The 25,480-nt window shown below is 41.2% G+C and overlaps 1 protein-coding gene across 3 annotated transcripts in view; it reads right to left on the reverse strand.

Annotated features, from left to right (window-relative positions):
* The window catches only part of FAM160A1 (family with sequence similarity 160 member A1), a 299,486-nt gene that overhangs the window by 267,737 nt on the left and 6,269 nt on the right, over nucleotides 1–25,480 (reverse strand). The window contains exon 2 of one of the 3 annotated variants that reach the window (XM_021101513.1): nucleotides 6,686–6,903. The gene's annotated coding sequence lies outside the window, so the exon portion shown is untranslated. Of the gene's footprint in view, nucleotides 1–5,380; nucleotides 5,773–6,685; nucleotides 6,904–25,480 lie in introns of those variants that run through there. The other 2 variants (XM_021101517.1, XM_021101515.1) reach the window with 2 other exon arrangements.

The following is a 25,480-nucleotide window of genomic DNA, read 5'->3' on the forward strand; positions in this document are numbered from 1 at the left end:
TGTGAAGAAATGGGGTGAGCCTTAGCTAAAAGCTCAGGGCCTTTTGTGACCATGACCTCTTGTTTCAGAGTCTTGCCATGTATTGATAATTTCTATCTTCGGTCTGATCCGTTCAAAAAGAAAAAAGCTATTCATATAATTTAAAATGCACAGACACAACTGGAAGACATGTAAATTAGAGAAGTTTAACACTTTCATACCTCTGACACGTTCCCAAACCTTTCCGACACAAAAGATGTACACAAGTGCACAAAGGTATTTTAAAGGATGCTCTGTAAAGCACCGTTCCTATTAAAGAAAAATGGGAAACAATCCAAATTTCCAACAAGAGTAAATTGTTTGCATAACCTGTGATGCAATACTAGACAGCCGGAAGGCTCTGTATGTTTGGTCATGGAAACATTTTCAAGATATATCAAGTTAAAAAGAAAATCCGGAGTTCCCGTCGTGGTGCAGTGGTTAACGAATCCAATTAGGAACCATGAGGTTGCGGGTTCGATCCCTGCCTTGCTCAGTGGGTTAAGGATCCGGCGTTGCCGTGAACTGTAGTGTAGGTCGCAGACGCGGCTTGGATCCCATGTTGCTGTGGCTCTGGCGGAGGCCAGTGGCTAAGGCTCCGATTGGACCCCTAGCCTGGGAACCTCCATATGGGAGTGGCTCAAGATAAGGCAAAAAGACAAAAAAAAAAAAAAAAAAAAGAAGAAAGAAAGAAAATCCAAGGAGAAAGGTGTTTCGTATTACCCCACCCACAACTAACAATGGCAATAGTAAATATATTTTAACATAGGGAAGGTTGGGGGAAGATTCTCTAGAATACAAGATCACAGCGCACTTTAACTGTCAACATTACGTATCTCTGGAATGTTTGAGTGTTGAATAACATGTACTGTGTGCATAATCAGAAAAAATAAAGTTTAGGAGTTCTCATTGTGGCTCAGGGTTAATGTACCCAATTAGGATCCATGAGGATGTGGATTTGATCCCTGGCCTTGCTCAGTGGGTTAAGGATCCGGCGTTGCCGTTGCCGTAAGCTGTGGTGTAGGTCACAAATGCGGCTTGGATCTGGTGTTGCTATGGCTGTGGTGTAGGCCAGTGGCTCAAACTCCAATTCGACCCCTAGTCTGGGAATCTCCATTTGCCACTGGTATGATCCTAAAAAAGACCAAAAAAATTTTTTAAATAAAGTTTTAAGTTACTATTATAATCGGAAGGGAAGTAGGAGAAAACCTTATGTATAAAAAGGGAAATCCCGGGGTGGTAAAATTTTTTCTATTATAGTTCTAAAATATCACCTGCCTCTACTGATCCTTTGAAAGAAAACTGTTTCCTTATTCTCAAAATTTCAAAATCAAGCAACACATAGATATTGGAAGGGCCCCCTCAGCATCTCCAGTTAGTAATAGCTTCTAGGGATAAAGGTTTAGCCCAAACTCCTGTATTCATCAGATTCAACTGAGCAACACTCTCCACTCCTGAGAGTTGCAGACAAACTGCACAAGTGTCTCTGTCTCTAATTAAAAGCTATTGGAGAATGAACACCACCACCACCCCTAAAAAAGCAAGAGATTCTGCAGATGTGGACACTATTTGAAGCATTTTCATAATGGAAATATGAGGAATCAGAGATAACTACCTACTCTTGAATCCACAGTTTTGTAACCTATTCAAACTTGGAAAAACTAGAGGGAAAGGGAGAAGTGCCTGGAAAGATACTGAGGAATCGCAAGCAAGGATGGGGGGAAATTTCCACCTGCCTGGGGAAGAGTGTGAACCTGCATGGGGAGAGGTCTGTTCTCCACAGTCCCGTGACCTTGGCGAAACAATCCAACTCCTCTACCTCAACGTCCTCTTGCAAAATGAAAGAACTGGGAATAAAGAATCTCTGTGGTCCCTTTCGGCTCTAAAATTTGGAGAACAAAACTTTACTCTCTCCTTGCCAAAGGATATCTAAAAAAAATAATATACATGTACAGAGTATAAAGCTTAAGGTAATTGGTTATAAGGTACATGGGCAAAAACAGCAGGTTCCTGCCTGGCTCCTCTTCACCCTTAATTTCCATTCCCCCAGAGAAGCGCTTTCAACGCCTGGAGATGTTTCATCTAATGATTACTTCCATATTTGTAAAGTACATGTTTAAATTACCATTTTCTGATTTTTTTTTCAATTATAGACCCTATCAAAAGTTCCTTATTCCAACGACTGGGGCATTTATTCCCCCATCCCACCCCCCAGGCGGCAGCTATACTGTTGAGATGTGAAGGATATAAACACTACATACACACACACGTATGTATCAGCATGTGTTTCTATACAGTCCTGTTTTCAGTGAGCACACATTTTAATTTATGAGAAATAAGATCCCATTTCACATTCAAATACTTCACAAAATGCAAGAGAAAAATTAAAAGCCTGGCCTCTAAATCAGAAATCCTGAATTCAGGTGTGAGTCCACCACATGTAGAAACAACATAACGCACCTAAAATTCCTTATTTTCTCTGAATAATCTCAGCTGTTTTCATCCTTTGTAATCTGAATATAATAGCACCAACTACAAAATGGCAGTTAACATCACAAAGCACAAATATGGTACCTGTGAAAGCACTTTCATTACTCATAAAGCACTATACTTTTCTTTTTTCCCTTTTTTTTTTTTTTTTTTTTTTTGCTTTTTAGGGCCGCACCTGAGGCATATGGAAGTTTCCAGGCTAGGGGTCTAATCAGAGCTACAGGTGCTGGCCTACACCACAGTCACAGCAACGCCAGATCTAAGCCACATCTGTCACCTACACCACAGCTCAAGGCAACCCCTTTCCTTAACCCACTGAGCAAGGCCAGGGATCGAACCTACAACCTCATGGTTCCTAGTCAGATTCGCTTCCGCTGTGCTATGATGGGAACTCCCATAAAAATGCTACTTTCTAAAAATGAAAAATAAAATAAAATGAAAAAGGAATTCCTGTTGTAGCTCAGTGGAAATGAACCTGACCAGGACCCACGAGGATGCGGGTTCAATCTCTGGCCTTGCTCAGTGGGTTAAGGATCCAGCGTTGCCTTGAGCTGTGGTGTGGGTCGCAGACGAGGCTTGAATCCCACATTGCTGTGGCTATGGTGTTGCCCAGCAGCTGCAGCTCTGTTTCAACCCCTAGCCCAGGAACCTCCATATGCCTCAGATGAAGCCCTAAAAAAATTTTTTTTAATTTTTTTAAATGTTACTTTCTGTGACTCTCTTCACTAAGAGATCCTCATAAATGAAGTCCTTGAAGTTACTGATCACTCTTGAGTGCTGTTTTCCTTACATAGGCTAAAAATGAAAAGTTGGAAGTGACAGAGTAAGAGTGAAGCAGATGTAAATCATGTTCCAAGGCCAGACTCTGAGGGTCCAGCTCTTTAAAGGGCCTATAAATTGCCCTACAAGACAAAGGCACATAGAACAAAGATGGAACATCTAAACTGGAGTCATAAAAAGCCATTCTGCTTTATATTTGCAGAGAGAAGGGGCTTCATTATCCAATTTTCTTTTTAAAAGTAATACAAGAACATAATTTCAAAAGTTACTCCTCAGGCTTCTGCCAAGGTGTACCTCTATATTTCTGCATACTTTTACATCTGCTTTTTGACATGCAGACATAATCTACTGACTTCCTATTATGGCAAAAAAAAAACTTTAAAAGAAAGCGTTTTAAATCAAATTTGGGACTTATCGTGAAGAACTGTCCAGCAATGCATTATTGACACTATAGTAAAACAGTCCTTTCATTCCTGGTCTTCATAGTCCTATATTAAAAGTGACATAACCATTAGTGTCTCTATTTAGAGGCAAAGAGGAAGCTAACTGGGTAGTTAGGCCTAGATTATCAGACCACTCTAAATCTCTCGCTGAATTTTGTTTAGTGACACTCGGTTTCTCTTGCTCTTTCCACCTGCCCCACACAGTTTAATCCTGTCCCCAAGGCTACAGGACAAATGACAGTTGGGAAGCTAAACTTAATTTATTTCAAGACAAGCATCGACACAATTCTTAGGAGCTCTGCAGAAAGGGATTAACTGGAACTAAAAGACACCAGCCTTTAACTAGCTGCAAAGTTATCTAAAGCCAATAAGCATGCTGCACTGAAGAGGAAATGTATGGCCTCTTCTGCTTACTCGCTGTCCAGAAAAGACCACTTAAGTTCTCCAAATGTGGACCTGGACTGTGTGATGCTACATTTGGGCAGTTTCAGGGGAAACTTCCTGTCTGATGCCAAGGGTACGAGTGAACTTGAGGTCAAGCAGGTGACCCTGCCAACCAGGCATGGTACATTAAGGAGAGGAAATCTTTTCTCGTGCTAATCAACAGGATAAAGGTGATTAGGCAGGAATTATTTTTCAATGACCTACATAATTTCATCAGAGCTGCTGTAGCTATTAGCACAGCACAGCTGACTTCCTAAAGAGATGATTGTGACAGCAGGACCCTTCCAGAAAAGGCAGATAGTGGACCCAATCTACAGGGAAGCAACAACTGGTGAGCACTGTTTACTCCTCAGGGCTGTCTCTCCTGTCTGGGGCTCCTTCCTCCACTGGGAACATCCCCCATCCTGGAAGGCTAAGGCTGGGCCTCCTGCTGAATGGTGGAAGACGGGTCTACTAAGAATGCATGGGTTCAAGTGGGTGGGACAGAGCTGGGCTAATTCATCGAATCTGTCCACGTGATTCGCAAAGTCCCCAACAAACAGGCTACCGCTACCACCAACACCTTCCTCTGGCTGGGCTTGAAGTAGGACAGCAGCTAGCTCTACTCCCTAGCAGAAGTGGAATTAACAAGGGACCTTTGTTAAGGTCGGAGCTGGACACACACACACGCATACATCATCAATAACCACAACCTGAACGCAGTTTCATTAGAGACCTGGATGAAATTGAGCAAGAGCCACCCAACAAGTAAGTCCTCACGCCAGAAAAGTGCTGCAAACCTCAGGCTTGCACCGCCTCTGCCTTTTGTGGAAAAGCAAGGAGGTTGGGAGAGGAAAACTGAGCCCCAGATCTCTTCGCCTTTGCCAGTTTGTCCCGTAGGACCCAGCTCTCTGGCCCCAGGGACCAAGGAAAGGGGTGGAGAGCTCTGATGCTATCCTTCTCAGTCAAAACAAGCTAGCTCTCCCTCCCCCATTAGTCACCGAGTAACGCCCGGTCCGAAACTCTGGGAGCCACCTTCGAGGGTCGCAGCGCCTTGCCGACACAATGATCTTGTTTGGGATATTCCCAGCGGGGCCCCATGCCAATTCCGGCTCCTCCCGCCCATTTGAAGAATGCAGGGAAGTACGCCTTTGCTCTCCCCTTCCCATAATCCCGAAAATAAAAGAATCCCTCCAGCGCAAATCTCAGATCCGCACGCCAGGTACCTGACAGGGGCCGCCGCTCCTCCTCCCCGCGTGGTGCGGGACTCGCCAGAACTGTCCGGGGACAGAAAGTTTGTGCCGACGTCCTGGGGACGCGGGGCCCCGAGCCACCAACAGCGCTGGATACCACGAGGAAGGGGGAGCGGACACCTTGCCCAGTCCTGGACAGTCGTCGGCACCGGGGCAGTGGTGGTTCACAGCTCTTGGCCCGGTTTCCTTCGTGTCCGATCCAACTCAGGAGCGGGGTCCCGGGAAGAAAGTGCCAGGCGGGAGGTCTCAACGCAACTTTCCGCCGGCGCGTCACCCTGTGGTGGATCCTTGCCGTTCCGGCCTCCTCCACCCCCCCAACCCCACGCCCTGGGCAGCACCCGGCGGGCCAAGCTGGGGCGGGGCCCAACCTGCAGGGTGGCCCAGGGAGCCTGCGCCAGACCCCGCCCCTCCGCAAGCCCCGCCCCTGCCCCCGGGGCGCGCAGCCGCCAGGTGCTGGGGGTGGGGCGGGCTTGAGCTGCCTGCACCCCAGTCCCCGTTGCCAAGGTGAAGGAGGCGGAGCCTTGGAGGGAAAGTTTCCACCGAAACTTAACCGCCCAGGAATGGAGGGCACCTCGCCCTTCGGAGCTTCGCCCTTTCACATACATGAACACACACACACATACACACACGTTTTACAGTTTCAGAATGTCACCCCTTCACGAACACACACACGGTTTACAGTCTAACCAAAACACGTTCATTTGGGGGGTTCTGCTGAGAGAAGAAAGTCAAACGACTTCATGCAACACGGACCCTGGAGTATATGCATACGTGTCACAGTTCAATGGCAATTTTCCCCCTAAAAATAAGGGCTCTTTAATTTGGACAGTTCTACAGCAAAAAGAATTTTCCCCAACTCAGGACTCCCAGAAAAGAGGAGAGCCGATTAGGAATCTGCCCGGGTGTGGTGGTAAAGCCTCTGGCACTGTCCCATGTCCTCTCACCATCCTTCCCAGAGCTCCGACCTCGGAAGTCCTAGCCCCACATTTGCCTACTGCTCTTCTTCAGAGACCTTGAACAACGCCAAGCTGGCATCACCACCTCCCCTTCCCATTCCTTGGCCTCCCACACCCCCTGCGTGTTTGGGTGGCACTCTGTTTTCTGAATGTTAAATCCAGGAAACAAATTCTTAGAGGCTCTCTTGGCAGTTTCAGAGCCCTGTGGTTGGTGTGGCTGAAACTTGAGGTGAGCCTCAATCTGATCCCATTGGGCCACAAAGGCGGACAAAGGCGGACATGGAGCTTCCCCCACTGCAGCAGCATCCTGCTGGCGCCTCACCAAATTCTCCTTTGGAGAAAGTAACTTCCTCCTTCAATTCTCAGTGCTTCAGGAGACAACCAAAATCAAGTATATGTAGTTTCAGATTCTCTCTTGCAACTGCAGTGATCAGAGGATGCAAGCTTCACACTTCTTCGTATCTATGTACCAGCAATACATGGTGATGCAGCAGGAATGCACTTGCGGCAAATACCTCTCAGGATTCACCAGCCTTCCACCTATAACAAATGTGGAAAAGTGGCTCCTAAGTAAAAGCTGGGAAAGGACAGGGAGATAGAGAGATGAGTAGAAACTGGGAAGTTCTGCCCAGCAGGCCACCTTGGCCTGTTGTAACAAATGGAATTTAGGAGTATCATTTATTCGGTCACTACTGAGTCCTTTTTACATGCTAGGCATTCTTCTAGGAGTTCCAGACACAGCAGAGAACAAAAACATAAAAACCCTAGCTCTCATGGAGCTTACCTTCCAGATGATGAAGAAAAATATGTGGACTGACGTATAGTTAGAAATGCTATGGAGAAAAAGTAGGCAGGGACAGGACATAAGGAGTATGAGGAGTACTCTTTTAGATAGGTGATCAAAGCAAACTTCTGGAGGTGACATTTCAGCAAATGCCAGAAGGAGGTTAGGAAACAAGATATCTGGGCAGACAATTTTTGAGGCAGAAAGCGCAGAAAGTACAAAAGCCCAGTGGCAGGAATATGCCTGAATGTGTGCTGGGAGCAACAAAGAGGCCAGGGTAGGAGAGTGGAGATGAAATCAGAGAAGTAAGAGGTAGGAGTGACACAGATCAACAAGGCTTTTACTCTGAGCAAGTTGGAAGCCATTGGAGAAAACCCAATGTGTAGAAAAGTGGCATCTTCTGACACTGTAAATGGATCACTTCCACTATGGGGTTGAGAATAAATGGTAAGGGTTAGGGCTGAAGCAGAGACCAAGGAGAAGGCTATTGAAATAATCCAGGAGCAAGAGGGTAGTGATTGGACCAGGAGACAGGGGTGGTGGTGAGGAGCTAACAGGGATTCCTCTGTGGATAAGGAGCCTAAAGGAAAGGAAACAAGGATGACGCTGAGGTTTTTGGCCTGAGCTGCTGGAAGAATGGAATCTCACTGTAATAAAGATGGGAGTTCAAAAGGAGCAGGTTGGGGAGTTCCTGCTGTGGCACAGTAGGTTAAGGATCCAGTGTTGCTGCAACTATGGCATAGGTCACAGCTGCAGCTCAGATTGGATCCCTGGCCAGGAAATTTCCATATGCCAAGGGTGAGGCTAAAAGGGAAAAAAAAAAAAAAAAAAGGAGCAGGTTGAGGGGAAATCCAGAAGCTCAAGACAGTAAAGAAAGGACATGTGATTTATTCAAATGATCTTCAAATTCCTCAGTTTATAAAATGAAGAAAATAATACTGACTTATTTGTTTGTTTTCTTTGCTTTTTAGGGCCATACCTGTAGCATAAGGAAGTTCCCAGGCGGGGTGGAATTGGAGCTGCAGCTACTGGCCTACACCACAGCAATGCAGGATCTGAGCTACACCTGTGACCTACACTGCAGCTCACGGCAATGCCAGATCCTTGACCCACTGAGTGAGGCCAGGGATCAAACCTGTATCCTCATGGATATTAGTCAGGCTCCTTACTGCTGAACCATAACAGGAACTCTGATTCGGGTTGTTTTACACACAAAGTTAATTAATGTAGTGAAGTGTCTAGAACAGTGCCTGGCAGACACTTAAGAATGTTAGTTCCCTCTCTGCAAATATGAATTTCATATACATCCACTGTACCCTCTGGGAGTGAAACAGAGTCATGGTTTTAGAGGAAGTAAGTCTTACTAAAAGTGAAGGAGAAGGAAAAGAAGGAGAGAAAGGACATGAAATGAAAACATAAGAAAGTTCAACAAAAGTACCTAATGCCGTCTGTCTGTGATAAGTTTCTCCTCCTAAGTTCTGCTTCCTCAAGGTAACAAATTAAATGATCAGACTTTGCTAGTTTGGTAAAGGAGTTTGAAACAGGAAAAGCTTGTAATAAAGCAGAAAAATAATATCTACAACATATATAATAAAAGAATTTTGGTTGCTACTTCTTATAAGTGAATAAGAATAAAAAATAGTCGAAAGGAGATGAACAGAGAGGTCTTTTTTTATTTTTTTATTTTTTTCGTCTTTTTGCCATTTCTTGGGCCACTCCCGAGGCATATGGAGCTTCCCAGGCTAGGGGTCTAATTGGAGCTGTAGCCACCGGCCTACGCCACAGCCACAGCAGCGTGGGATCCAAGCCGCGTCTGCAACCTACACCACAGCTCACAGCAACACAAGATCCTTAACCCACTGAGCAAGGCCAGGGATCGAACCCACAACCTCATGGTTCCTAGTCAGATTCGTTAACCACTGAACCACGAGGGGAACTCCAGAGAGGTCTCTTTTTAAAAAGCCAGTATTTTTAAAAAGTCAAACCATATTAAGTAAAACTAAGTAACAGTAACAACTAAATAAATTTGGCAAGGATTAGAAAAAATAATTTTGCCTGTTGTGGATGTTGGGACAATATCACTACATGCTGAAAGGAGTATAAATTACAATAATTTTAGCAATTTATGTCAAATAATTAAAATGTACATACTTTTTTTTTTTTTTGTCTTTTTTTGTTGTTGTTGTTGTTGTTGTTGCTGCTATTTCTTGGGCCGCTCCCGCAGCATATGGAGGTTCCCAGTCCAGGGGTCGAATCGGAGCTGTAGCCACCGGCCCACGCCAGAGCCACAGCAACTCGGGATCCGAGCCGCGTCTGCAACCTACACCACAGCTCACGGCAACGCCGGATTGTTAACCCACTGAGCAAGGGCAGGGATGAACCCGCAACCTCATGGTTCCTAGTCGGATTCGTTAACCACTGCGCCACAACGGGAACTCCCAAAATGTACATACTTTTTAAACCAGACATTTCACTTCTAAGAATTTAATATTCAAATATTTACTGTAAGTTTATATATAGAATGTCCATTACGAGCAATATTATTTAGATGCAGTAAAATGTGGGAGTTCCCATCATGGCTCAGTGGTTAGTGAACCTGACTAGCATCCAAGAGGTTGTGGGTTCAATCCCTGGCCTCACTCAGTGGGTTAAGGATCTGGTGTTGCTGTAAGCTATGGTGTTGCCTGCAGACACAGCTTGGATCCCAAGGGCTGTAGCTGTGGCATAGGTGGGCGGCTACAGCTCTGATTGGACCCCTAGCCTGGGAACCTCCACATGCCTCAGGAGCGGCTCTAAAAAGACCAAAATAAATTAAAAAATAAATAAAAATAAATAAATGTAGTAAAATGTTAGAAATATCCTAAGTACCCACAAGACAGAATTATGGTAAGCATTAGGCAATATATGTTATGGTTTAGCCATGTTAGAATATAGGCAGATTTTTTTAAAATATTGATATAAATGGAAATGTTTTCATTATTGTATAAAATAAGCTTGCTGTAAAACAGTACATAAAAATATGGTTCACTTTAAAAATATTAATAATTTTTTTAAATGTTAATAATTGTTACCCATACTAGAATGACCCTGTATTTTTATTCTCTTCTTGGTGCTTTTCTCTATTTCTGGCATAACCAGGATCCCATTCTCTTAGGAGTGGAATTGCTAGAATCAAGGCTGTATACATCAATAGGACTCAGTTAATACTGCCAAATAGTTTTCCAAAGTAGCTATACCAATTTACACTCCCATTGGCAATATGTGAGTTCTGGTTTGGAGATGTGTGTATTTTTAACAGCACACATCCAGTAAACAGTCATTGATTTGAATCCTACTACTTTAGAAGTTATAATAATTAAGAAGTTACAATAGTTAATCAAGAAGTTAGAAATAAGTACATTGGTTTTGAATGCATATATTAATAACATAATATCAACCATTTCTAACTTGTACTTTTCATTAATTTATCTCATTCATTTATTTGTACCCTCTTTAGGTGTGTTATTTGCATGTTGAAGAATTAAAATTAGATTTGTTTTTTTTAATTAGATTTCTTTAGTGCAGAAGCCAGAAAAGATTTCCTTTTTTTTTACTTCCTATAATCCCACTTGAAATGTAATTATGTCTTAAATTGTATTATATATTTCTCAAAATATTCAATATTTAAAAGACCCAAAATCCATGAAAAGAGGAGAGAAGTTTCTTAACACACACATATTTACAGTCTTCTTTCACACAGCTCATAAACTATAATCCATATCCTAACATCTCTTTGAGAAAATGGACAAAAAGTATCACCCTCTGCTTAACGAAAACGGAAGTTAAGCTATAGCATAGCGAAGTGAATGGTCTGAGAGGGGAACATCAAAACATCTCTTTGTTGACCCAGATAGCTTGGAATCTAAATTTAAAAAAAAAAAATCATGAAAACATTATCATTTGTAGTCCAATTAAAACTAAATTTAAATTATCTTCTTAAGTTGCTTTTCTTAAAAAAGAGCTCAGAAATAAATAATGTATATAGTCTGTTAGAATATTATCCTGGAAGTTCCTAGGCAAGGGGTCGAATCAGAGGTACCGCTGCTGGCCTACACCACAGCCACAGCAACACAGGATCAGAGTCGCATCTACAACCAACGTCACTCTCACTGCAATGTCAGATCCTTAACCCACTGAGCAGGGTCAGGGATCGAACCTGCATCCTCATGGATACTAGTGGGGTTCATTACCACTGAGCCACAGTGGGAACTCCATAAAACTTCCTGCTTTTGAGTGGTCTCTTACTCCTATGGAAATTGTCAAGTGGTCAGGGTCTACTCCACTGATGATGTAAGGCTTCCCTAATATTAGAACTCCTCTCAAATCCATCTCTCTTCTCTTTTAAAGTGAGTCATCAGAGCATGTTAAGGACCCAGGTTCTGGAGCAGGTGCAGCTGATAGACATGTGTTCAAAACCCAGCTCTACTGCTCTCCAGCTTTGTGACCTGGATGAAATAACCAAGTATTCTTACACATTTCTAAGTGTGCCTCTACTTTCTCTCTAAAAATAGCAACCATAGTACCTACATCATTGGTTTGGAATAAGGATTGTATATTTCTGTCTCTCCATATATTTCTGAGCACAGTCTCAGGCACATAATAAACACTCAGTGAATTTAGTTTTCAAGGCAATTTCTACAAATATTATCATAAAGAAATAATTCTAAATGTGAATATTTTACAAATATTGTCATCTCAGCTAGTGTTTATAATATCAAAACATTGGAAACAATTTAACTGATAAATAGGAATGAATATAAATAAGTTAGATTCTATCCAAATATAGTTTAATACTATGATCTCAGCTTTATAAAAAATATGAAATAAATCCCTTGGTACGATAAGTACTACAGCATAGAGTTTTTCAAGTTCTTCACTGCATCAGGTACCTGCCCTAAGGGCAGGTGAGATCTGAAATCTAGCTGTGCTCTGCTTGCCAAGCCACATACCCTGGCACAGGGCTGTATTCACCTAGAGAAGAAGATAATTTTTTTCTAAATTGCTCAAAGGGGCAGAAGGGCTTAGCACCAGCCATCTGGAAATACAGATAGGAAAAAACCTGGAAAGACACAAACCAAAGTATCAACACTGATTATTTTAAAGTTATCAGGATTCTGAGGTTTTGTTTAAATGTTTTTATTAAAGTATAGTTGATGGACAATGTTGTGAGAAATTTCTGCTCTACAGCATGAGATTTTTTTCGCTATGATTTTCCCTATTTTCCAACTTTTTTGTAATGAATATGGGTTGCTTTTATAATTATAAAAATTTGACATAAAAAACAAGTTCTATTTAAAAATGCAAATCAAGCTGTACAGCAGAAACTGGCACAACACTGTTAATCAACTACACTTTAATTAAAAAATAAATTTAGAAAACATGAATCAGAACTATGGGGTATTACCTTGTACTCATTAGATGACTGCTCTCAAAAAAAACAAAATAAGGCATGTTGGAGAGGGTGTGGAAAAATTGGAATCCTTGCGCACTGTTGGTAGGAATGTAAAATGGTAAAGCCATGATGGAAAAGAATAAGACAGTTCCTCAAAAAATTAAAAATAGAATTATCATATGATCCAGCAATTCCACTTCTGAGTATATATCCAAAAGAACTGAAAGCAGAATCTGGAAAAGATCTTTACACATCCAGAAGAATTGAAAGCAGAATCTAGAAGAGATATTTACACATTATATCCAATAAGCCAAGATGAGCAAGTGGGAAATTCTGGCATTGCCCTTGACTAGCTGCCTCAACCTAGGTCATGCCCACTTTTGGGGAACAGCCTGCACCCAATGACTGGCCTGTGCAGAAAAATAGTGGTTGAGTCTACTCAGGCCAGATGAGAAGGGCTGAGACTGCCCCAGTTCAATTTCCCCATCAACAGAATCCTGCTTCTTTCACTTCACCATGTGTGTCTAGCCTGAAAGCATACTCCAATAAACTTCTGGCATACAAATCTCTATCTTAAGTTTGTTTCAAAGGACCCAACCTGCAATACTTTTTCTTTTGCTTGGTTAGGGCCACACCCACAGAATATGGAGGTTCCCAGGTTAGGGGTCGAATCAGAGCTGCAGCTGCCGGCCTATGCCGCAGCCACAGCCATGTGGGATCCAAGCCAAGTCTGCAGCCTCCACCACAGCTCATGGCAATGCGGATCCCCAATTCACCGAGCAAGGCCAGGGATCGAACCTGCTTCCTCATGGATACTAGTCAGATTCATTTCCACAGAGCCACAGCGGGAATTCCCAACCTGTAATTCTTATTAAAAAAATCTTTCCTTGTCCTGACTGTCTCCTCTGTTTTCTTCTTCTGTCTTATATTTGATCTTTAGGTTTTTAAAATAAATTTGGAATTTCCTTTTATATAAATAGGGATCTGATTGTATTTTTCTCCCCACGGTGAGAATTTTCTTAGTTCCATTTACTAAATAATCCATTTCTCCTCCAGTTTTCTCTCTCATATAACACATTCTCATATACACACAGGTCTGTTTCTTGACTTTCTAACCTGTCCTTGTGGTTTAAAGATTTGATCCTGTGACACCATTTCAATTGCTCTGGCTTATTTTTCAAAATTGCCTTTAGAAATTCACCAAATATATTTGGTCTTTTTTTTTTTTTTTTTTTGCCATTTCTTGGGCCACTCCCGCGGCATATGGAGATTCCCAGGCTAGGGGTCCAATCGGAGCTGTAGCCGCGGCCTACACCAGAGCCACAGCAACACGAGATCCAAGCCGCGTCTGCAACCTACACCACAGCTCACGGCAACGCCGGATCGTCAACCCACTGAGCAAGGGCAGGGACCGAACCCGCAACCTCATGGTTCCTAGTCGGATTCGTTAACCACTGCGCCACGACAGGAACTCCATTTTTTTTTTTTTTTGGTCTTTTTTTTCAAATATATTTGAGAATCATTTTGTTGATTTACCTCAAAAAATCCTTTTGGAGTTGTTTAATAAATTGCACTGAATTTACAGACTAATTTTGGGAGAATTAAACTTTTAAAATGTTAAATTATCTCATTCATTAGCATGATATTTTGTTTCATTTATTCAGGTTTTTAAAAAATTCTTTCATAGTCAAATTTTCTATAATAATTTTTATATTCTTTATTAGCTTAATTTCAATATATTATATGTTGTGTTGCTATTAAAATATTTTCTATACAAACTTCTAATAGGTTATTTTCGGTAAGGAAGAATGAATTTTTATACATTGATCACACATCTGGCTGTCTTGCAGAACTCTCTTTTCAGTTCTAAAAACTGGTTGAATTTGAAGAGGTATCTATATAAATGATGAACATCTAAAAAGGAGAATTTTGTCCCTTTCTTGCCCATCCTTCTCTGTTATAACAGACATGTATCACCCTTTCTGGCTACCTAGCATCTTTAAACATCCTTCCAAGATATTCAAAGAGATTTCTCTCCTTTTAAGTCACCAGCTCCCATGATAAAAGATAGAAACTTGCTTTTTCCAGACTCCTGTGCAGCTAGAGCACAGACTTTTGAAAAGAAGATTAATGAAATAAAGGGTAAAGCATCATGAAGAATCATTCTGAAAGGGAGAGAGAAGGCAGAGATTGGGCTGTGGCAGAGATTCTGGCCATAATCCCCAGTGCCTAGATTGGTAGAATTGTCAGTTTCCACACAGCATCTACCAAATGGTGACACTCATGGCCTCTCCACAGGAGAGGTGTCTGGTGTGTCCTGTGGGTGTTATTCCCAGATACATAGATTCCAAATTTGTATGTGGTCAGCTTCATAGACTCCACACTACTTTTTTTTCTTTTGACCACCCCATAGCATATGGAGTTTTTGGGCCAGGGATCATCAGATTCAAGCCGCAGTTGTGACCTAAGCCACAGCTGCAGCAACGCCAGATCCTTAACCCACTGTGCTAGGCTGGGGATCAAACCTGCATCCCTGTGCTCCCAAGATGCCATCGATCCTACTGCACCACAGCAGGAACTCCGAAGTTACGTTCTTTTAAACCAACTAGATATGGTTTCTGCAGCCTGGCACAGAAGTTTGACAAAGTTATATCATGTTTTTTTTTTGTTTGTTTCTTTTGTTTTTTGTCTTTTTGCCATTTCTTGGGCCGCTCCCGCGGCATACAGAAGTTCCCAGGCCAGGAGTCGAATCAGAGCTGTAGCCACCGGCCTACGCCAGAGCCACAGCAACACGGGATCCAAGCCGCATCTGCAACCTACACCACAGCTCACGGCAACGCCGGGTCCTTAACCCACTGAGCAAGGCAGGGATCGGACCCACAACCTTGTGGTTCTTAGTCGGATTCGTTACCACTGAGCCACGACGGGAACTCCAGTTTATTTCTGACTTTTTTGCAATAGTCAAGACATCAAGTACTAATTTAGTAGGCAGTGGTCATGGTTGGGATCACTGCGTTTTTCTCAAACCCAAAGTGAATACAAAGCAGACACTACTAGTTATTCATTCCTTTTCAAGTCTCTTATTTTTCCCTTTCTCACAGAAACCAATGTTGTTTATATAAATGAAATGTAGCTGCCTTTGAACCAACTGAAAGAAGTCGTGTAACACAGTCCAAGCCAATGAAATGTTAGGAAGACAAATCTGTCCAGCAAGCCCAGCTGGCTTGGTCCACATCTCTTTACCCTTCTCTCCACCCACTTCTTCCTGCCTGGACTATGGTACCTGAAAAGGCAGAAACCACCTTAGGAATATAAGAAGAAAAGGTGAAGGTGTGAGATGGTGGAGTGGAGAGCGAGAAGGGGCCGAGAACACTGAAGTTTTGTGAGGCCATGCACAGGGCTGTACCAGCCACCTCTGACTTCCTGCTTGTTATGTGGAAAAGCCAGGCCCTGGGTGTTTAAAACACTGTTGTTTGGGTTTCATTGACATGCAGCAAACATAGGCCTAGATAATACTACATCTAAAGTTTTTGTTAAAAGTGATATTTGCTGTTGATTTTTGGCCGTTGTCTTTCATTAGGTTGAAAATTTCCCACATATTCCAGGTTGTGAAGCTCTCCTGTCTGGTGTCTCCAGAATTGTTGTGCATGAGAAAGAGCCAGCAGCCATTCTTTGCTCACCATCTTATCTAGCACCAGACGTCCCCAGTTTAATGGCATGACACATTAATGTAAATACACATCTCTAAGTATAAATACATTCTTTAAGGGTAAGGAAGATACCATGGGTGTACAGATTTATTTTCCTCTTCTGCCTTCCTTCCAATGTTTTACCCACATCTCAAGAGCCCACCAAATTCCAAACATTCCTCTAATCCTTGAGGGAGTCATAAAAATAAACATAGAACCACCCTCTTCACCACCATAATTCAGTAAAGAAAATACACTGTCTGACCGAATCACTATAAACAAGGTATAACATGATTAGAGTTATAGGACTTTCTTAAAGGGTCGTAATTTTAGCTAGGAATATCTGGGAAGGTCTCAAAGACTGGTATTTGAAAATTTCAGTGCCAAATAGTGACTTAGGAAGATCCTGAACACACCTCCTCCCTCAGACACACTAAATCTATAGCCATACATGAATAATTTCCTCAGGGGAGCGGGAGACTAGCAAGCAAATGCCACACACCAGGCAAATGAGGAAAAAACCCAGATTGAAGCAGGTAGAAGAGAGTTAAAACCAACCCTGGTGTGGTAACCCACAACCAGAAAGGGACTTGAAACCAGAGCTTCTCCCTACGGAGCTAAGGGCTTGAATCCCACATCAGGCACTTCAATGTTTAACTCCTGCTTTTGAGACACACAAAGCCCCCCAAACACTACCTTTAAAAACCAGTGGAGGGGGGATAAAGATGGTGGAGAAGTAAGACGTGGCGCTCACTTTCTCCCACAAACACATCAAAAAAAAACAAAACAAAACAAAAAAACTACATGTAGAACAATTTGCAGAGCACATCTACTGAACACTGGCAGAACACCTTAAAATTCCAAAAAGGGCAAGAAATCCTCCACATAACTGGATAAAACAAAAGAGGGGGGAGAGAGAGAGAGAAAAGAAGAAGGAATCAGGATGGGACTAGCACTCCTGAGAGGGAGCTGTGAAAGAAGAAAGGAACCCATACCCTGGGAAGCCACCTAACTGATGGTGAGATCAGCTGAGCCAGAGGGACCGCAAAGCCTCAGAGAAAAGCACAGCAGCTGGACTGAGGAAGACAAAGTAGAGAGAGAGCCACGGAGACCATCAGAACCACCTCTTTGGACATCACAGCCTGAGACACCACAGTGGTGGGGGGTTGAGTGCTGAGACTCAGGCTCTGGAGGTCAGTTCCAGGGAGAGGACTGGGGTTCTCTGGGTAGAGACAGCCTGAAAGGCTAGGGAGCTGTACACCATGGGCTGGGGAGCAGAGCACCACAGCCAAGGGAACCCAGGAGGAGGCCTGGGCCCACAGGAGAAGCAAGGCACCATAACTGGGGAGGGTGAGAGGATGAGGGGCAGACTGCCATAGGAATACCTTTCCCTGTGCACGCAGACTCTCAGAGGGCAGAGTGCCTACTGGCAACAGGATGCCTCTTGTATGGGCTACAGGTGGCTGGGCACCTCTTGCAAAGGCTAAGGGCAGTGGGACTAAGCACAAAGTGGTGTCTCTTGCCTGGTCTATAGGCCACAGGGGCAAACCATGGCAGTCATGTCAGACACCAGAGGTGGGTGTGGCTCACCACCACTAACTGTGGTGAACACCACAGACACTACCTGTCTGTGAACAGGTAACACCTGTGGCCCCAGTTACCTCAGAGGTCAGCACACAGGAAGGCAATGCAACCAAGCACCACCTGTTGCTGTTCTCACTTCCCTGGGAATGTGCGCATGCACACACACACACACACACACACACACACACACACACTCACTCTGCTGCTGCCACTGCCAAACTCTCCAGGTGTCACCTACAAATAACTGTCACTTCCCAGAGCCCAGCAACTAGGAGCAGCCTGCACCACCTTCCCATGGCTCATTGCCACTGTTAGGAGACCAGCAACCAGGCACTGGCTACTAGCCCTGCCCACTGCCTCCATCTCCCTGCAAGTACAAATAGCACCCTAAATATAGACAGTAAGTACTCACAAAATACCCAGGGGTGCTCATAAATATAAAGAGCCCTCCAAGACTACAGTAGTTGTTTTTCCTAAACTCACAGAATGAGAAAAATATAAGCAAAATGAAGAAGCTCAGGAACCATTCCCAGTTAATAAAACAAGAGAATTTACCTAAAGGAGCAAACAATGAAACAGACCTCTGCATTCTAACAGACACCAAGTTCAAAAAGAAGATAGTCAAAATGCTAAAGGAATTAAGAGCAAATATGAATGAATTAAGAGCAGCTATGACAGTAATGCAGGTTACTTTAGAAAGGAACTAGAAAATATAAGGAAAAGCCAAGAAAAATTTAAAAATTCACTTGCAGAGATGTAGGCTGAGTTAAGGGCACTGAAGAGCAGAATGAATAATGCAGGGAAATGAATTAGTGACTTGGAAGATAAAATAATGGAAATCACCCAATCAGGACAGCAACAGAAAACCAATGAAAAAATATGAAAGCAATATAAGAGAGCTATGGGATAATATAAAACAGGTCAACCTATGCATTATAGGGATTCCAGAAGAAGAAAAAGAGACAGGGATTGAAAATATATTTGAGGAAATTATGGCTGAAAACAGTTATCAAGATACAGGAAGCACAGAGGGCCCCAAACAAGTTGAACCCAAACAAGCCAAGACATAATATGTTGAACCATATAATATGTTGAACCATATAATATGTTGAACCATATAATATGTTGAACCAAGACATATTATAATAAAAAAGGGGGAAAAGAGGATTCTAAAGGCACCAAGACAAAAACAAAGTGTTAATTATAAGGGAACCCCTGTAAGGCTATGATTGATTTCTCTACAGAAACACTACAGGCCAGATGAGAGTGGCAAGATATGGTCAAAGTTCTAAAAGGGAAAAAATTGCAGCCTAAAATACTCTACCCAGCAAGGATATCATTTAAAATAGAACAACAAATAATTTCTCCTACAAACAAAGACTAAAAGAGCAGAGCAATACTAAACTCATTCTAAAAGAAGTACTGAAAGTGCTCCTCTAAATAAAAAAGTAAGAAGATATAGGATGGAAGAAGTCACATTGGAAAGCAGTCACTTAAATAAGCCAGTATACAGATCTAAAAGAAAAAAAGGCATATCGTAAAAGCAACAATAAACACAAGGAACAGTAAAAGACAAACATGAAGATGCTAAAAAGGGACTTCAAAATCATAAAATGTGGAGAAGGAAAGCAAAATCTAGTTTTTTTTTTAGAATGTGTTTGAATCTATATGATTATCAGACTAAAGCAAGTAGATATAGGAAGAAGTTAATATAATTGAAAAATAGGGCAACCACAAATCTAAACCAAAGATTATATCCACAAAAACTAAAAAGAAAAAGGACACAACATTAAAAGGAAAACATCCAACCAAAAAAAAAAAAAAAAAAAAAAAAAAGGAGAAACATGGAATCAACTAGAAAACAAGGTTTAAAATGGTAAAACATACATATTTATCAATAATTACCTTGAATGTCAGTGGACTGAATGCCCCAATCAAAAGAGGTAGAGTGGAGGATTGGATTAAAAAAAAAAAAAAAAAAGCAAGAGCCTACAATATGCTGTCTACAAGAGACTCATCTTAGGGCAAAGGACACATATAAATTGAAAGTAAGGGAATGGGAAAAGATATTTCATGCCAATGGAAAAGACGGGAAACCAGGATATGCAATATTCATATCAGACAAAAAAGACTTTAAAATGGAGGCCATAAAAAAGAGACAAAGAAGGACGCTATTTTATGACAAAAGGATCCATTCAAGAAGAGGATATTACAATCATCAATATATATGCCCCTAACATAGGAGCATCCAAATACATACAACAAATACTAACAGACATAAAATGAGTTGATGGAAATGCAATCATAGTAGGCAACTTTAACACCCCACTAACATCAATGGACAGATCCTTTAACAGAAAATTGATAATTCAACAAAGATCCTAAATGATGGAATAGAACAGTTAGACTTAATTTACATTTTTAGGACATTGCATTAAAAAAAATCAGAATATACATTCTTTTCAAGTACGCATGGAACATTCTCAAGGACTGACAAGATATTGGAGCAAAAAACTAATCTCAACGAATTTAAGAAGATAGAAAGTATTTTCTCTGACCACAATGGCATGCAACTAGCTATCAACCACAGGGAAAGAATTGACTACATGGAGACTAAACAACTTGCTACTAAGAAATCAATGGGTCAATGAGGAAATCAAAAGGGAAATTTAAAAATACCTCAAGACAAATGATAATGAAAACACAACCATTCAAAATCTATGGGATGCCACAAAAGCAGTTCTCAGAGGGCATTCATAGTGATACAGGCCTTCCTCAGAAAAGAAGTAAAATCTCAGATCAACAACCTAATCTGCCACCTAAATGAAATAGAAAAAGAACAAACAAAAGCTAAAGTTCACAGAAGGAAGAAAATCATATAAGATCAGAGAGGAAATCAATAAAATAGAGAATCAAAAAACAACAGAAAAAAAATCAATAAAACCAAGAACTGGTTATTTGAAAGGGAAAACAAAAATGACAAACCTCTAGACAAACCCACCAAGAAGAGGAGAGAAAGAATTCAAATAAACAAAATAAGAAATGAAAAAGGTGAAATCTCAATGGATAATGCAGAAATTAAAAAAAAATAAGAGAATATAATGAACAATTATATGTCAACAAATTTGAAAACCTGGAAGAAGTGGACAACTTTCTAGAAACAAACATACAGCCCACCAAAACTGAATCAAGAAAAATAGAACAATTGAACAGAGGCAATCGATAGAAATGAAATTGAATATGTAATGAAAACACTCCCTGCAAACAAACGTCCAGGATCAGATGACTTCACACGAGAATGCTGCCAAACATATAAAGAAGAATTTACATACATCCTTCTTAAACTTTTCCAAAAGATTGAAAAAGGAACACTCCTGAAGACATTCTATGAAGTCACCATCACTCTAATACCAAAACCAGACAAAGAAAATTATAGGCCAATATCTGATGAATACAGATGCAAAAATTCTCAACAAAATTTTAGCCAGCTGAATTCAACAACATATGAAAAAGATGATACATCATGACCAAGTGGGATTCAACCCATGTTCAAAAGGACGGTTCAACATATGCAAGTCAATCCATGTAATACAACACATTAACAAAAGAATAGTCTAAAACCACATGATCATTTCAACAGATACAGAAAAAGCATTTGACAAAATCCAACATCCATGATAAAAACTCTTGTCAAAGTGGGTATAAAGAGAACATATTTTAACATAATCAAAGTCATTTATGATTAACCCACAGCCATGTAATACTCAACAGAGGAAAGGTGAAAGCCTTTCTGCTTCAATATGGAACAAGACAAGGATGCCCTCTCTCACCACTTTTATTCAACATAGTATTGGATGTCCTAACCACAGCAATCAAACAACAGAAATAAAAGGTATCCAAATGGGGGAGGGTATCCAAATTGAAAGAGAAGAGATAAAATTGTCACAGTATGCAGATAACATGATACTATATATAGAAAACCCTAAGGACTCCACACAAAAACTATTCAAACTTATCAAGTCCAGCTATGATCAGGAACAAGACAAGGACGTCCACTCTGTGTCCTTTCATTCAACATAGTTTTGGAAGTCCCAGCCACAGCAATCAGAGAAGAAAAAGAAATAAAAGGAATCCAAATTGGAAAGGAAGAACTTAAAACTATTACTGTTTGAAGATGACATGGTACTATACATAGAAAATCCTAAAGACACTACCAGAAAACTGTTAGAGCTCATCAATGAATTTAGTAAAACTGCAGGATACAAAATTAATGCACAGAAATCAAATGCATTTCTATATACTTAACAATGAAAAATCAGAAAGAGAAATTAGGGAAACATTCCCATTTATCATCACATCAAAAAGAATAAAATACCTAGAACAAACCTTCTTAAAAGAAGACATGCTCATTGAAAACTAAAGATGCTGATGAAAAAAACTGAAGATGACACAAACGAATGGAATGATACACTGTGCTCTTGGATTAGAAGAATCAATATTGTCAACTGTACTACCCATGGCAGTTTATAGATTCAATGCAATCCCTAACAAATTATCAAGGACATTTGTCACAGAACTAGAACAAAAAATGAAATTTGTAGGGAAGGAGATCCCGTCATGGCTCAGTGGTTAATGAATCCGACTAGGAACCATGAGGTTGCGGGTTCGATCCCTGGCCTTGCTCAGTGGGTTAACCATCTGGCGTTGCGTGAGCTGTGGTGTAGGTTGCAGGTGTGGCTCAGATCCCGCATTGCTATGGCTCTGGTGCAGGCCAGCCGCTACAGCTCCGATTCCACCCCTAGCCTGGGAACCTCCATATGCTGTGCGAGCAGCCCAAGAAATGGCAAAAAGACCAAAAAAAAAAAAAAAAAAATTTTGTAGGGAAACATGAAAAGACAGCCAAAGCCATCCTAAGAAAGAAACATGGAGTTGGAGGAATCAGGTTCCCTGGCTTCAGATTATACCACAAAGCTATAGTCATCAAAATAGTAGGTACTGGTACAAAAACAGATTAAGGTAAGAGAAAATAAACCCCTATTGCCAATTAACCTACAACAAAGGAGGCAACTATACCATGGAGAAAAGAAAGTTTCTTCAGTAAGTGGTGCTGGGAAAACTGGACAACTATACATAAAAGAACACTCTCTAATGCCATACACACACACACACCACACACACACACACACACACACACACACAAAGTCAAAATGGATCAAGGACCTAAATATAATATTGGACACTATAAAATTCTTAGAGAAAAAGAGGCCAAATATTGTCTGACCTGCAGCAGTATCTTCTCAGATCCATCTCCTAGAGCAATGAAAATAAAAACAAAAATAAACAAATGGGACTAATTAATCTTATAAATTTTTCAATAGCAAAGGAAATTATAAACAAACTGAAAAGACAACATACAAAGCTGGAGAATATATTTGCGAGTGAAGCAACTGACAAGGGTTTAATCTTCAAAATATACCAACACCTCCTGCAGCTCGATATCAAAAAAAAAACAACTCAAGCAAAAAAATGGGTGGATCTAAACAGACGTTTCGGGAGTTCCCGTTGTGGTGCAGTGGTTAACGAATCTGACTAGGAACCATGAGGTTGCAGGTTTGATCCCTGCCCTTGCTCAGTGGGTTAACGATCCGGCGTTGCCATGAGCTGTGGTGTAGGTTGCAGACGCGGCTCGGATCCGGCTCGGATCCTGCGTTGCTGTGGCTCTGGCTTAGGCTGGCGGCTACAGCTCCGATTAGACCCCTAGCCTGGGAACCTCCCATATGCCGTAGGAGTGGCCCAAGAAATGGCAAAAAGACAAAAAAATAAATTAATTAATAAATAATTAAATTAATAAAATAAAATAAAATAAATAAATAGACGTTTCTCCAAAGAAGACACACAAATGGCCAAAAACCACATGAAAAGATGCTCATCACTAATTATTAGAGAAATGCAAATCAAAACTACGAGGTACCACCTTACATGAACCTAAATGTCTACAAACAATAAATGCTGGAGAGGTGCAGAGGAAAGGAAACCTTCTTACACTGTTGGTGGAAATGTAAATGGTACAATCACTATAGAAAACAGTGTGGAGTTTCCTCAAAAAACTAAAAATAAAAGTACCATATGATCTAGCAGCCCCACTTTTGGGCATCTATCTGAAGAAAACTGTAATTTGCAAAGATACGTCCACCTCAGAATTCATTGCAGCACTATTGAAATAGCCAAGACATGGAAGCAATCTAAATGTCCACTGACATAGGATAAAGAAGAAGTTATAAACAATGGAATATAACTCAGCCACGAAAAAGAAGGAAATAATGCCATTTGCAGCAACACAGACAGACCTAGAGATGATCACACTAAGTGAATTTAGTCAGACAGTGAAAGTTAAAACATCATATGACATCACTTATACGTGGAATCTTAAAAATAGGATACAAATGAACTTACTTTCAGAACAGAAACAGATTCACAGACTTTGACAACAAACTTATGGTTACCAAAGAGGACAGGTTGGGAGGAGGGACGGACTGGGTATTTGGGATTGGCATGTGCACACTGTGAATATGGAATGAATGGCCAGTGGGGACCTGCTGTTTGGCACAGGGAACTCTACCCAATATTCTGTGATAATCTATGTGGGAAAAGAATCTGAAAGGGAATGGATGTGTGTACATGTATAACTGAATCACTTTGCTGTACAGGAGAAATTATAACATTGTAAATCAACCATACATCAATAAAATTAAAAAAAAAACCTGAAGAGATAAAGTTTTCCAGGCAGAAAAAGTTAAAGGAGTTCATTACCACAAGACTAGACTTATAAGAAATGATAAAAAGATGTCTTTATGCTAAAATGAAAGAATGCTTAAGTGTTTAAGACAACACATGAAAGTATAAATTTCACTGTTGAGGTGAATATATATTATGATTCAGAATCATGTCATGTTGTAAAGTTCCTGGATCAATCATTTATAAGCTAGTATGTAAGTCAAAACACAGAAGTAGTAACAATTATAACTAAAATAATCAGTTAAGGGATAAAGATAACAAGATGTAAACTGTGACGTTAAAAACATAAAAAGGAGTTCCTATCATGGCTCAGTGGTTATCGAACCCGACAAGTATCCATGAGGATACAGGTTCCATCCCTGGCCTTGCTCAGTGGGTTAAGGATCTGATGTTGCCATGAGCTGCGGTGTAGGTTGCAGACGTGGCTCAGATCCTGAGTTGCTGTGGCTGTGGCATAGGCCATCAGCTACAGCTTCGATTCGACCCCTAGTCTGGGAACTTCCATATGCCGCTAGTGTGGCCCTAAATAGACAAAAGAGAAAAAAAATAAAAAAACATAAAAAGTGTGGTGTTCCCCCTCTGGTGCAATGGGTTAAGAATCCAGCTATAGGAGTTCTCATCCTGGCTCAGTGGAAATGAGTCTGACCTGCATCCAAGAGGATGCAGTTTCGACCCCTGGCCTCACTCAGAGGTTAAGGATCTGGCATTGCCATGAGCTTGGTGTACGCTGCAGATGCGGCTCAGATCTGGCATTGCTGTAAACTGTGGCTTAGGCTGGCGACTACAGCTCCTGATTCAACTCCTAGCCTGGGAACCTCCATATGCCATGGGTGC

Source organism: Sus scrofa, chromosome 8 (genome assembly GCF_000003025.6).
Source record: "Sus scrofa isolate TJ Tabasco breed Duroc chromosome 8, Sscrofa11.1, whole genome shotgun sequence".
Lineage (NCBI taxonomy): Eukaryota > Metazoa > Chordata > Mammalia > Artiodactyla > Suidae > Sus > Sus scrofa.